This window comes from Patiria miniata, unplaced genomic scaffold (genome assembly GCF_015706575.1).
Source record: "Patiria miniata isolate m_02_andy unplaced genomic scaffold, ASM1570657v1 HiC_scaffold_5, whole genome shotgun sequence".
Lineage (NCBI taxonomy): Eukaryota > Metazoa > Echinodermata > Asteroidea > Valvatida > Asterinidae > Patiria > Patiria miniata.
In genome coordinates, this window is record NW_024037072.1 from 18,262,514 (window position 1) to 18,273,849 (window position 11,336).

An 11,336-nucleotide genomic window follows, 5' to 3' on the forward strand; every position below is an offset into this window, starting at 1 on the left:
GGCTCAAAAAAGGTGCAAATGTTGTTTTTGTTGTTTTTTTCTCAAAATTTAGAGAAGCCATTGAGCTAAAGGGTCAACAGGTCAGTTATGCACTCTACTAACGATATTAAGCAATTTTGTTGCTTCAACCAAAAAAAATGCACTAAGAGCAATTATTCTATAGACATGATATAAAGCTGTATAACCCTTTCTCATTCCCGCCTGCCGGGTATTAATGTACGTAATCTTTCATAATTACGTCGATACAGTGTGACCGAGCACTTCCGTCCAACACCCTGCTGGATAAGCCTTTAGTCAGTCACGATGAAAGAAGGTAATTACATGTATCACCAACCACGTAAAAAAAATCGCGGAGTAATGAAATTACCATATCCATGAAAACACATCGTGGTTACAGGGTAAGGATGCATTGATACCAATTAATATACGCTCGCATGCGCAGTGTGTACCAGGGTAATATTAGCACAGCTGGAGGTGCACCTGAAGAGCACGCGACACCAGAACATTTCCAAGCCCAGGTATCTCATGCGAAAACAAGCTTAGTTACCTTGACAAATTACTTTACCGTAATCCAGAGCATGAACTTGTTTAAATCGATGTAAATGTGTGATGTCTGTCTGATATTGCACCCACTTCTTCCCGTCACGCACATGACTTCAAATTGTCTTGAAATCTTAGTCTCAAAGATTAGGCCGCCGAGATACTTCGTTACGGCCGGCGGTTACAAATGCTCGTACGGAAGCGACTTGATCCAATTCCCATAGCGATTACGTTACTGCCGACCATAATATCCACGTAATTCGACTAAAGCCTACATTTTCACTGGTATACCTTATTTTGACCTCTCTATGGCGCTGTAAAATAAACCGCCACTTTGGCGGGAGGTTTCGTGCGCGGTTCCAGACCAGAAAGTAAATTGCCCTCGACACATACCTTCAAATTTCCATACCAAATATTTAGAAATAATAACTAAAAGTCCCATTGCGTTACAGGTATACATAGAATAATTTTTCTTTTTTTGTACATTTTATTTTCGTTTGAAGCAACAAAATTGCTCAAAATCTTAAGGCGGGTGCATAACAACTAATTTGTTGAACTTTCATCTCAATTGATACTGTACATTTTGATAAAATGTTTGCCCAAGTTTGGTGGTCTCGTTTATACTGGTTTCCGTTTGGGAATCATTTCACAGGTTATTTGGTACCAGTCCTGTATATCTTCACTTTTAGCGAAGACTTTCTCGTTAAATCGATTTAGGTACGTCTCCGGGTAATTGCCGATGTTCATACGTGCCTTTAAAGAGTCAAATCAAATTAAAGCTTGTTTTACCATCATTTACGTTCTTTTCGTTTATTTTTGGGGCCACGGTAATGCAATGACTTTTAGGTGATGCTTGCCCTTAAGATGATGATCCCCTATAAGAAGTTGCCCCAAGTCTATTGCAATTTGAAAACTGCTGTCGAAACTGTAGCGACTTTTAAAGGGACACTATTCCCCCAATGTCTCGTACAAGCTTGTATAGCAAAGGAACACCATCCGAATATCACTGAATACCCGTTAATATATTTTCATTATAAACTGGCTTTTAAGAGTTGTTTTACATATGACACACCTAAGCACATTTAACAAGTACCTAGTGTTTGTGCTCAGCCCCAAATGTCCAGGGCCGGAGAACAGAGCTTGGTGCGTTCATACTTAGACCAATGGTAGATATTTACAACAACGGAAAACAAATCCTAAATTTCTTTTCCTGAAATAGTCACAATATTGCAAATCTCAGATCACTGTTTTAAGGATTCTGTGTTACTTCAGAACCTCACTCACCACCTGGAAAATCTTGAAGATTCCAGTGAAGTAGCTGCGTTCACTAAAAAGTGCATTCAATCAAAATTGAGTTAATAATTAGGCCTACGTGTCCTGGGAATTTTGTTAGTATTGTATAATAAGAGGGTGTACATTCCTCCAGGCAACTAATGAACGTCTCCTTTTCCAGTCGAAGTCAACTGGACTTTGCTTGTATTGGAGGGTACGTGGAGACTTTTCATTTGCCGTGTTAATTATATAGGGTATAAGCTTATTTAACTGCCTTGCAGTGTGGCAGCTGAACAAGCCTACGGAATTGAAAATTTAAACAAAATATTATGACGGCCATCCGTTCTCCAACGAAGGTCATTTTGAGCAAGGAAATATTGAATGTAAAGGGACATTTTGTATTGTGTCAATGTCATGTGGAATATAAGTTAAGTTCTTTCATTTTTTTTTTTGCGATCTGCATGGCTAGAATTTTTTACGCCATGTGAGTAAACGAACTTCTAAAGTAAATTTGAAATGATTTGCAATTGTTGAAGTTAAAAACCCAACATAGCTACACAACGTAGTTAATAAACCTTTGAGACCCTTCGCCTTTATATTCTTCTTAATAAATGTTCAGGGTAAGTAAATAAGACAAGCGTTTGTTTTCAGTTATGTGTTAAAAATCCAAACAAAGCCTAAACTTTGTCTAGCCCTAATTATGAAGAATGTAGGCCTGTGTTCAATTAAAAATCCAAATGTAATGTTGTCTCTATAATATACTTCAACGATAGGGGTGGTGGGGGAGGGGCTTTTCCCGATTATGTGCATCGCAAATCTTTGTGCAACACACTTCATGCACCATCAGCTATTTCTTGTTTCGGAGATTAATAGATGTTTTGAGGATCACTTTTTGCAATCACTTCGGCGTAATCCCTTATTGTATAACGAACAAACGTCGTCACCTCTCGAACTCCGCCTTCGTAACTTCTTTAGGGGTAAATCATTAACGTTGCCATGGCAATGGATGACTACTGTTTCAGCAGGTGGCCGGCCGTGTCCGATTTTCCTGCCCTAATGTTCTTCACATTCGATCTGCCGTTACACGGGCGGATCAAAAAAATGGGAAGGGAGCTAGAAACCTAGCCAGTAGCCAGATTTTTTTCTGCCACGGATCGCAGGAGATTTCGAAAAGCGGAGGGGTAGGTATTATCGTGACCCCTGAGGGCGCTGCTCAATGCGGACGAGACTGGACACAATCTGGCACTAGGTGGCGGTGTTCATTGGTGCGGGGATTGGCTAAGCGGGAAGGGAAGGAGCTAAGGCTGCATCCGAATTAGCTGTCTAAAGATAGGTCTAGGTCTGCGCCCATTGAAGATACGCGGCGACCCGCTGACAAAAGACGTAGCCATATAACTCTGGAAGCCCGTTTTCCGACAGGTCCTAATTCGGTTGAAGCAGGATGGAGGGGAATTAACCTATCGGAGTAGAATCGCGTACGCATCTTGTGAAATATTGTAAAAATGGACGCAGAACGCGCAAAATCTGAGACAAACAAAACTTAACGTACACAATTCTAGCTAGACTGGTTCCCTTACCTTACAATTTTCTGGCATCTATAAATTGATCCATTTTATCTTAAGTGGAGGTCAGGGAACCAGACTACTTGAACATTTTTGTTTTTCTTGCTTTTTCCAGCATTTCCAAACACAAAATTTCAAACATGTCAGTGTAACAACATTTGATCTATTATACCAACCCCTCAAATAGTTCATTTCTGAAAATTACAGCAAAATCCAATGATGTACATTCCCTTAAAACAAAATCCAATTTTGAAGAGCCCACGTAAAAGACACCCGAGATTGTGGAAATAAATAACTGCATTGAATAAATTAACCCAACCAGCAACGATTAGAAAAGTGTAGTACATGTAGTCAGTGGCGGTTCTACGTGTGTGTGTGTGTGTGTGGGGGGGGGGGGGGGGGGGGGGGGGGGGGGGGGGGGGGGGGGGGGGGGGGGGCCTTTAGCCCCCCCCCCCAAAAAAAAATTGTGTAGCCCCTCCCCCAGAAAAGATTCCATAAACAAAAAAAATGGAATGTGACGTACATGCGAACGTTAACGGTCTCCCCCTAAATAAATAGTCGTGAGAAGGGTGCATTTATACACTTTTAGTTAATAAAGTGTGACTGATTGTAGGATTTTATCAGCGCTCCCCATTGAAAATATGGCACGAGAACACCCCCCCCCCTTCTACTTATTGATTTTCGGAGTCCTAAGTGTCCGGAGAAATAACCGGTCTACATTTCAGTACGCCTCCCTGAAAAAACATTCTGGATCCACCCAGCTAGCGCCCCCCCCCCCCCCCCCCCCCTCTAGAACCGCGCCTGCATGCAGTACATGTTAGCAGCGATGGAGTATTTCTTCTATAAGTTTCCATGAGCTTATACACATTCGTTAATGGATTTCAGACTGTGAGCGTGTAGTACATTAGTACATTAATGAAGTACATTAGAACCCGGTACATTTTAGCAGCAATGGAGCTTCTACTAGTTTCCATGAGCTTTATACGCCTGTAAATGAATTTCAGACTGGGCGCGATTGATTGATGCATAACGCAGAACGCCTTAACTTAAAGGTCAAGTTGTTCTTTAGGCCATTAATCGACTTCTTGTCAGTTGAGGAAATTATATTTGGCCCAAGGTTTTTTTTTCGGTATATGCAAATTTAAATTCCTTGCTGATGTTAGGCAACCAAGTTATGCAACGATTGCCAAGGGCTTCACTTTAAAGGAGAAAATGTCAAAAGCGGTAAGTGTGACGATCCGAGCTGTCTGTCAAATTGTTACCATAATTGTGTGGGGAAGGAATCATGCTAACGTGTATTGATACTCCTATGCGTTACATTTGTAGATTTTTTTGTGTTTAATTTCATTGTAAATTCGGGCTTTTTTTTCTCACAGTCAATTTCATTTAATGATGGCATTCAACAATAAATGAACTATGGGCATGGTACAAAAAAGCGAACACTTTACTAAAATAATATGTATGATATTTCAAAGACAACAAATTCATACCAAACAGGACAGTGGTGTGAGTGATAGAGATTTTGTAATTACTATTTTTCAGCAACAGAAACTAGGTATTTCCTTTTTTAATGAATCGAAAGTTTTGGCCATAAAAACGTCATAAAAAAGGCAGCCACTGCGTACACCATTCACAAAACTCAACAAAGGAGTACATATAGTGCCCTCTCCCCCCCCCCCCCCCCCCCCCCCCCCCCCCCCGCTCACCCCCTTGCTTTTCATATTAAATTTTGGGCGGGAAACCTTGGACCGACTTTTTCGGGAACCAAAAAAAAATCATTACCTTTACAAATTTCGAAATATTAGCGGCGACAATAATTTGGTTCTGGCATATCGTTTCCATGGTTCCTGCCCCCCCCCCCCCCCCCCCCCCCCATCAAAATCGAAAATATGGGGACCGGGAACCAGTCTAATCGAAGGACGTATAATTATACGCAAAATCAACCCGAAATAAAACCTTATATTTCGGAGGGTTTCGCTCAAAATAGAAACCAAAAATAGATGTTGGTTATTTATGAATAACAAAAAAACTTTAATGGGCTGATATTTCAGCTAAGGCCTTCTTCAGAGGCAAATCATTGGCCTCACAAGAAGGTCTTTCTAAGGCTGAAATATCATATCCATGTACACAACGTTGCTGCTCCTTTAAATGGACAATTTGATAATTACGGTGTACGCTCCAGGCTTTCAACGCTCGTCGAGGTACACCTCAAGATTATGCACAGTGCATTCACGGGTAGACTAATCATCTTAGTATGTTCCGCGTAGACGTTGAAAAAGGAGCGGACAAACGAAGATGGGCCTCTTTTGTTCCTTAGGCTTCCTCATTCAGGAGATGTCGCTATAAACGTAAGAGCAAGAAATAATAAAATAGTGCAAATGGATGAAGGGGCTATTTAAAGTGTTCCTGCGACGAATTTTCCTGTGAAACATGTTTTGTGCTAATATGCATTTCCCTGTACTGTATGAAATTAATTGTTTATTGCACTTACAAAAAAGATGTTTAGAATGTCCGTGCTATTTCCTCACACATGAGGGTGATATTAATGTTGCCTTGATACAGGTACACTCTTACAGTTTGTAGTGATTTCTGTGGAAATTTACGTACAAAACCAATGAAAGCTGTTGCTAAAAGTTAGAGTACAACCAAAGGAATGAGGTTTAGGGACAATGGGGTCCACGATTGCCGGTGTTTACTAAGATGGGTGTGTGAGTTTGTTTCTGCATTCAATAGGGGACGTTGAACAATAGAGGACAATAGGGTCCCCAATTCCCGAAGGTCCCCAATTTACGATCGTGTACAAAACATATGGGAGGTCTTCCTTAAAAGTTAGTATACAAACAAAAGAAGGACAGTTGGGTGTCCCCGATTGCAGGCAAATACACACTTGGGTGTGTGGGTGTGTGTGTGTGGGGGGGGGGGGGGGGGGGGGGGGGGGCTGGACACCATCTTCCAATGGGAGCACTGTTCAAAACCGACATTATGCTCAATGTCAGACAATAGGTGGCCCTATTCGCTTTCCATGGGACGTTAAAATTAACAGCCAATCGCTAAAAACGGTTTTCGTGAAAAAAATAAACAGAAAACGTGAAAAATGCAATTTATGTTAAACCCGCTAATCATGGCAACTAGGACTATGCTTTTCTCTGGTTGCCAAAATTCCAGTGGGGGGCCGACTGGGGGGGGGGGGCACAATTTTTATGGGGGGCTGTGCCCCCCCCCCCCCCCACACACACACTTTCCCCTACGCCGCTGCTTCAAATCCCAAGTTTCTCTCAAACTCTACAATTCGCCATTTATACGATACAGACTCCAATTTCTTAAAAAATGCAATATTGTGCCTGAGATAGACTTGCCTGCACAAAATCAATTACTTTGCTTCATCAAACTTCAAAAACATTGCGATTTTCTAACTCCTACATCCTAATTTGCGTCACAGACAGATGCCGCCTAATTATTTTCAAGGATATCAGTAGAATAAACGTGGATTATTTCCCCTCCATGAGATTGTTTGTTGTTTTGAAAATATGGAAGCGGTAATGAACATCCGATGTCCTTCCTGTCCTAGGTTCCAAACGCCACCATGCACAGCAGGGATGTCTCTGCAATGTTTCGTAACTGGGAAGGAATACATTTGGTTTTTCAAGACCCAGCTGAGTGTGTCTCATCAAGGGCGTTAATCGCTTCTAAAAAGTGTGGGGGGACATACCTTGATCAGAACTAATGCGAGCGTGAAGCGCGAAGCCATACGTCGTGGGTTTCCGGAAGAGTTTGGATTCTAGATGCTTTGTGGTGCAATCTGAGGCAATTTCTGACCACTTAAACCAATTTTTTTTAGTAAAAGGTCATCATTTAAACATCATTTTCAAGTTTGGATTCATTGAAGCAGCTATTCTGAGCTATAGAATATAGGCTGCAAGTTTTATTCGGGGACGAAAAAAATGGGGGGAGGGAGACAAACGATATGATATCCCCACTTAAAAAGTGGCGGGGGGGCATGTCCCCCCCCCCCCTCCTGTGCCCCATCGACTGACGCCCATGGTGTGTCTTGATGGATGAACGCTTGCCTATTTTTAATTTTGCTCTCCCACGTTCTTCAACAAGCGTTTCCACTTACAAATTTTCAGTTTATTTTCGTCATTTAGGAACTACATGTAGGCCTACTTGTTTGTTGGTCGCAGGGCCAGGGGGTCCAGCCTGTTGTCGTCTTTGTAACTGATTGGCTCACTCACTCACAATCACTTGTGAATTACACTCTCCTAAGTCTCAACTTTCCCCTTAAAAATTGAAATAACATTACTCTGCGACGTCAATGATAGCAACGATCGGGCTAACTCTGGCCCATTGTGTAGGCCACATGTAGGAAAGACTTACAGTGATTACCATTTCTGAATCAATTAAATAGAGTTGTCTGCTCTTTCGGATCAGCTTTACCAGCCTTTCCTTGTCCTATTTCTATTTTGGGCGCCCTCAACCTTAACAGCGCTTTTAAATTGGTTTGCTTAAATATACCCTATAAGCCTAACGCACTAAAAGAGTTCAATGTTGGACCGAAAATAATTGGAAAATTGGTATATATGTATATTATTATATTGGCGGAGTCTACCATTCGGTGTCTCATTATCATTCTTAGGCTTTCTTGATGACAATTATTGGCAGGTAAACATCATTCCTTTTTAACAGCATCATGCTGTTGAAGAGGAAACACGTTCTACGTATACGCGTTCGTGCTCATTAGTCTTAACTGAATTTCATTTCATAAATTAAATTTTCTTTGAATGGCACACCACAAGAGGGCAGTAAAGTCGATACCTCTGAAAGAACATTCGTTTTCATGTTTAAGAGGGCGCTATTCACTTACATCTGATCCAACAACTTTACGTGGGCATTTAAGGGAAGGTTTCAAACAGTTATGACCGTTGATGATTGAGTCTGAGAAAGCTGCAATAATTTTGTGTTTGTTGGTACTAAATTTTCAGCTTCTCTTCTGGTTAGATAGCCTCTAATTACATATAAAGGGCAAAGGTAAATATAAGTCATCTGTAGCTGTGGGTTTATAAAAGATTCAATTCAATTCAGTAGACATTTATTTTGCACTCTCCAAAAAAAACAATACAAAGTGGGATAATATAACTGATGAAGTACAATACAGTAAAATTTAAGTAACAAAATAATACTTTGAGCTAATTTAGTTAACAAATAAGGAAAATGAAAAGAAAGAGTAATATACGAGCATACAGGGCTGTTCAGAATAATGTAAGCCAAGGCTTGTGAGTGGAACAGTCTGGACAATTGTACAACGTGATCACAAGAAGAACAACAAACAGCTACAAACAGACACACAAACAAAATACAAACGAATACAACGCAGTAAAGTCATATTATAAATCAAGCTGATGCAAGTTGAATAAAAAAACACACAAATATAACAATAAAAACCATGGAATAACAAAATATTGAGCATTGAAAGAAAACAAAAGTTAAGGAGGGAAGGCTATGCTACACTTGGAGAGAAGGAATCTTTTATAGAAAGATTTGAATCGACCCGCGGACGGCATTGCCCTGAAATGGTGGCAACATGATAAAGGTCTCTTGGTAATGGAGTTCCATTAGAGCGACCCATCGATCTTAAGTTGAGGCTAGCGTATATAGCGCCTGGTGCAAAGGGAAGGAACAGGCGGCAGCGGTTGCGGCGGACCGGTTTTTAAACTGGTTTGGGAGGGGGAAATCACCAAAAAGGAGCACTTGCTCAGTACAAGGCTTCTTCCGTCAGTGCAGCAGCGTATCCAGCATTTTTTTTGGGGGGGGGGGGGGGGGGACAACATCCGTGCTGAAATGTCGACACATTTTGTTTTCACCGGAAACTTTGCCTCCGTAAAATCAAATAGTGTGTGTGGGGGGGGGGGGGCTGACGCTCTTCAAAACCGGCCAGTATGCAAACTACGCATTATGTTAGGGTTTGGGGGCTTGGTTTTTATTTCCTCGTTCATATCAGAACTCTCTATACCATTTTAGGAAATGGTTACTGAATAAATTTATCTACAGTTTTACGGCCAGTATTTTTCATCTCGAGGTCATCTTTTATGTCCGCAAATGTCCGTCAATGTGAGAAGGGGGGACAAGTGCCCCCTGCCCCCCCCCCCGCCCCAGTTCCACCGCCCCTGGGAACAGGTTATTGCGTGTTCTGGTTTCATGATCATGTATTTGTCGGACAGGTGTGAAATATGCAGAAAAGATGTCAGGAAAAAGATTGTTCACAAATTTATACATGAATATGCCAGTTTGCTGGGGAAATTGTTTTACTTATTTGCATAGACCTACGTACGACTACGTGTATAAAGCATAAGTGGGGTCGTGGCATTGCGCCTCTGCTGAGGAAACCATCAAGTCACAATTTATGTCACAAAAATGATCAAAAGTATCTTACAATCTCCTCTTAATAGATTCCAATTGCAATCTGACATTTCTGGTACATTATAAAATTAAGAATGAGATGTCGGTGTAATTATTAAATTGGAAAAGAAAATTGAGAGAACAGACGAAAATTCAACATACTGATCCCGTGCCAATCGGCTTCCACACGTAGTTCCCGTGTCACTTTCTCGTATCACGTATGATAAGAACGGAATAAGTTATGACGTCATACGTAAAATAGATAGGGGTACGTGATACGTGGATTTGCCGAAACCCTCTCAGAATATAACCGTCGAACGTTCCGCGCGTCATACAGACTTGATTCGTTCATATGTCGCGCGATATGGGACAGAGGCCCCCCCCCTCCCTTTTGTGTTGGTCACTGCAAAATCTCAGGAATTCTTTTGAGATATCTAGGGGGATGTGTTAGGTAACAAATAGTTTAGGGTATAGGAAGATTGGGGGACCCATCTGTCCCATATGACGCTTGGTATATTCTCACTCGCTTTGTTGACAGCTTTTCGTCAAGTAGGCCCTACACAAAAAAGTACACATCTTCTGTTTCAAATGATATTTATTGTTTTTGCACTTTATTTTTGCGTTTTCCACATTTTGGTATGTTTATGTCTATACCTTACATACTTCCGTACATTACAGAGTTGGAGATACTCTGGAGAAGGCCTAATAATTTGTTAATCGACGTCTAAAAAGAGTAACTTTTCATTTATCATTTAACCAGGTAGCCCATTTAGTTGAATCCACTGGTCTCCCATGGGGCCCCAGTAAAGAGAAGACAATGTGAAGAAATTACAGTTTAAATTAGAGGTGGGAGGAAAAGCCCAGAAGAGTATTCTGAGGGAAACCGACGGAATCAGGTAGGGACTGAAAACCCGATCCACATATTGGCCAAGCCAGGATTCGAACCAAGGTCACAGCGGTGGAAGGCGAGGAAAGTACCGCTACGCCTACCTGTCTCCTTTCATGTCGAATCATACTACACATGTTTGATATCGTGCAACATACGAAGTGTTAGATGTGAAATCCGCGACATTTTTTTAATTACATGTAGCAATTATTTAAACTGCAGCTGTAACTCACAGATGTGTTGACATGCACAAACATGAACGTGCAGGACTTGTATATCTAATATTATATGTTCTGCTTGACGCGCGTATACGTGCAGCAATGGCTTATGGTGCATTATGTTTGCTAAGAGGAGTTTGTACCGCACGATCGTCAGAATTAAACTAGTGATTTTATTCACGAAAGCCAAGTTGTTATTCTTCCCGTTAGGGGTGCATGAAGTCCTGAGTGTTAACCTTTCTTTCCTTTTAACTGCATTTTTAAAACTAATTAACTAAAAGTAATCATTCATTTTAGTGAGCGCTGAGCCATTTAGAATTGGTGGGAAATTTCTTACGTTGGGTGTCATATTTTTCTTATCCAACTGCACCGGCATAAATTCTGCAATTTGATAAATGACGATTTCAAAGTCAATTTGAAATACAGGGTAAATAAAAGACTTATTTTAATATCCAAAAAAAAGTA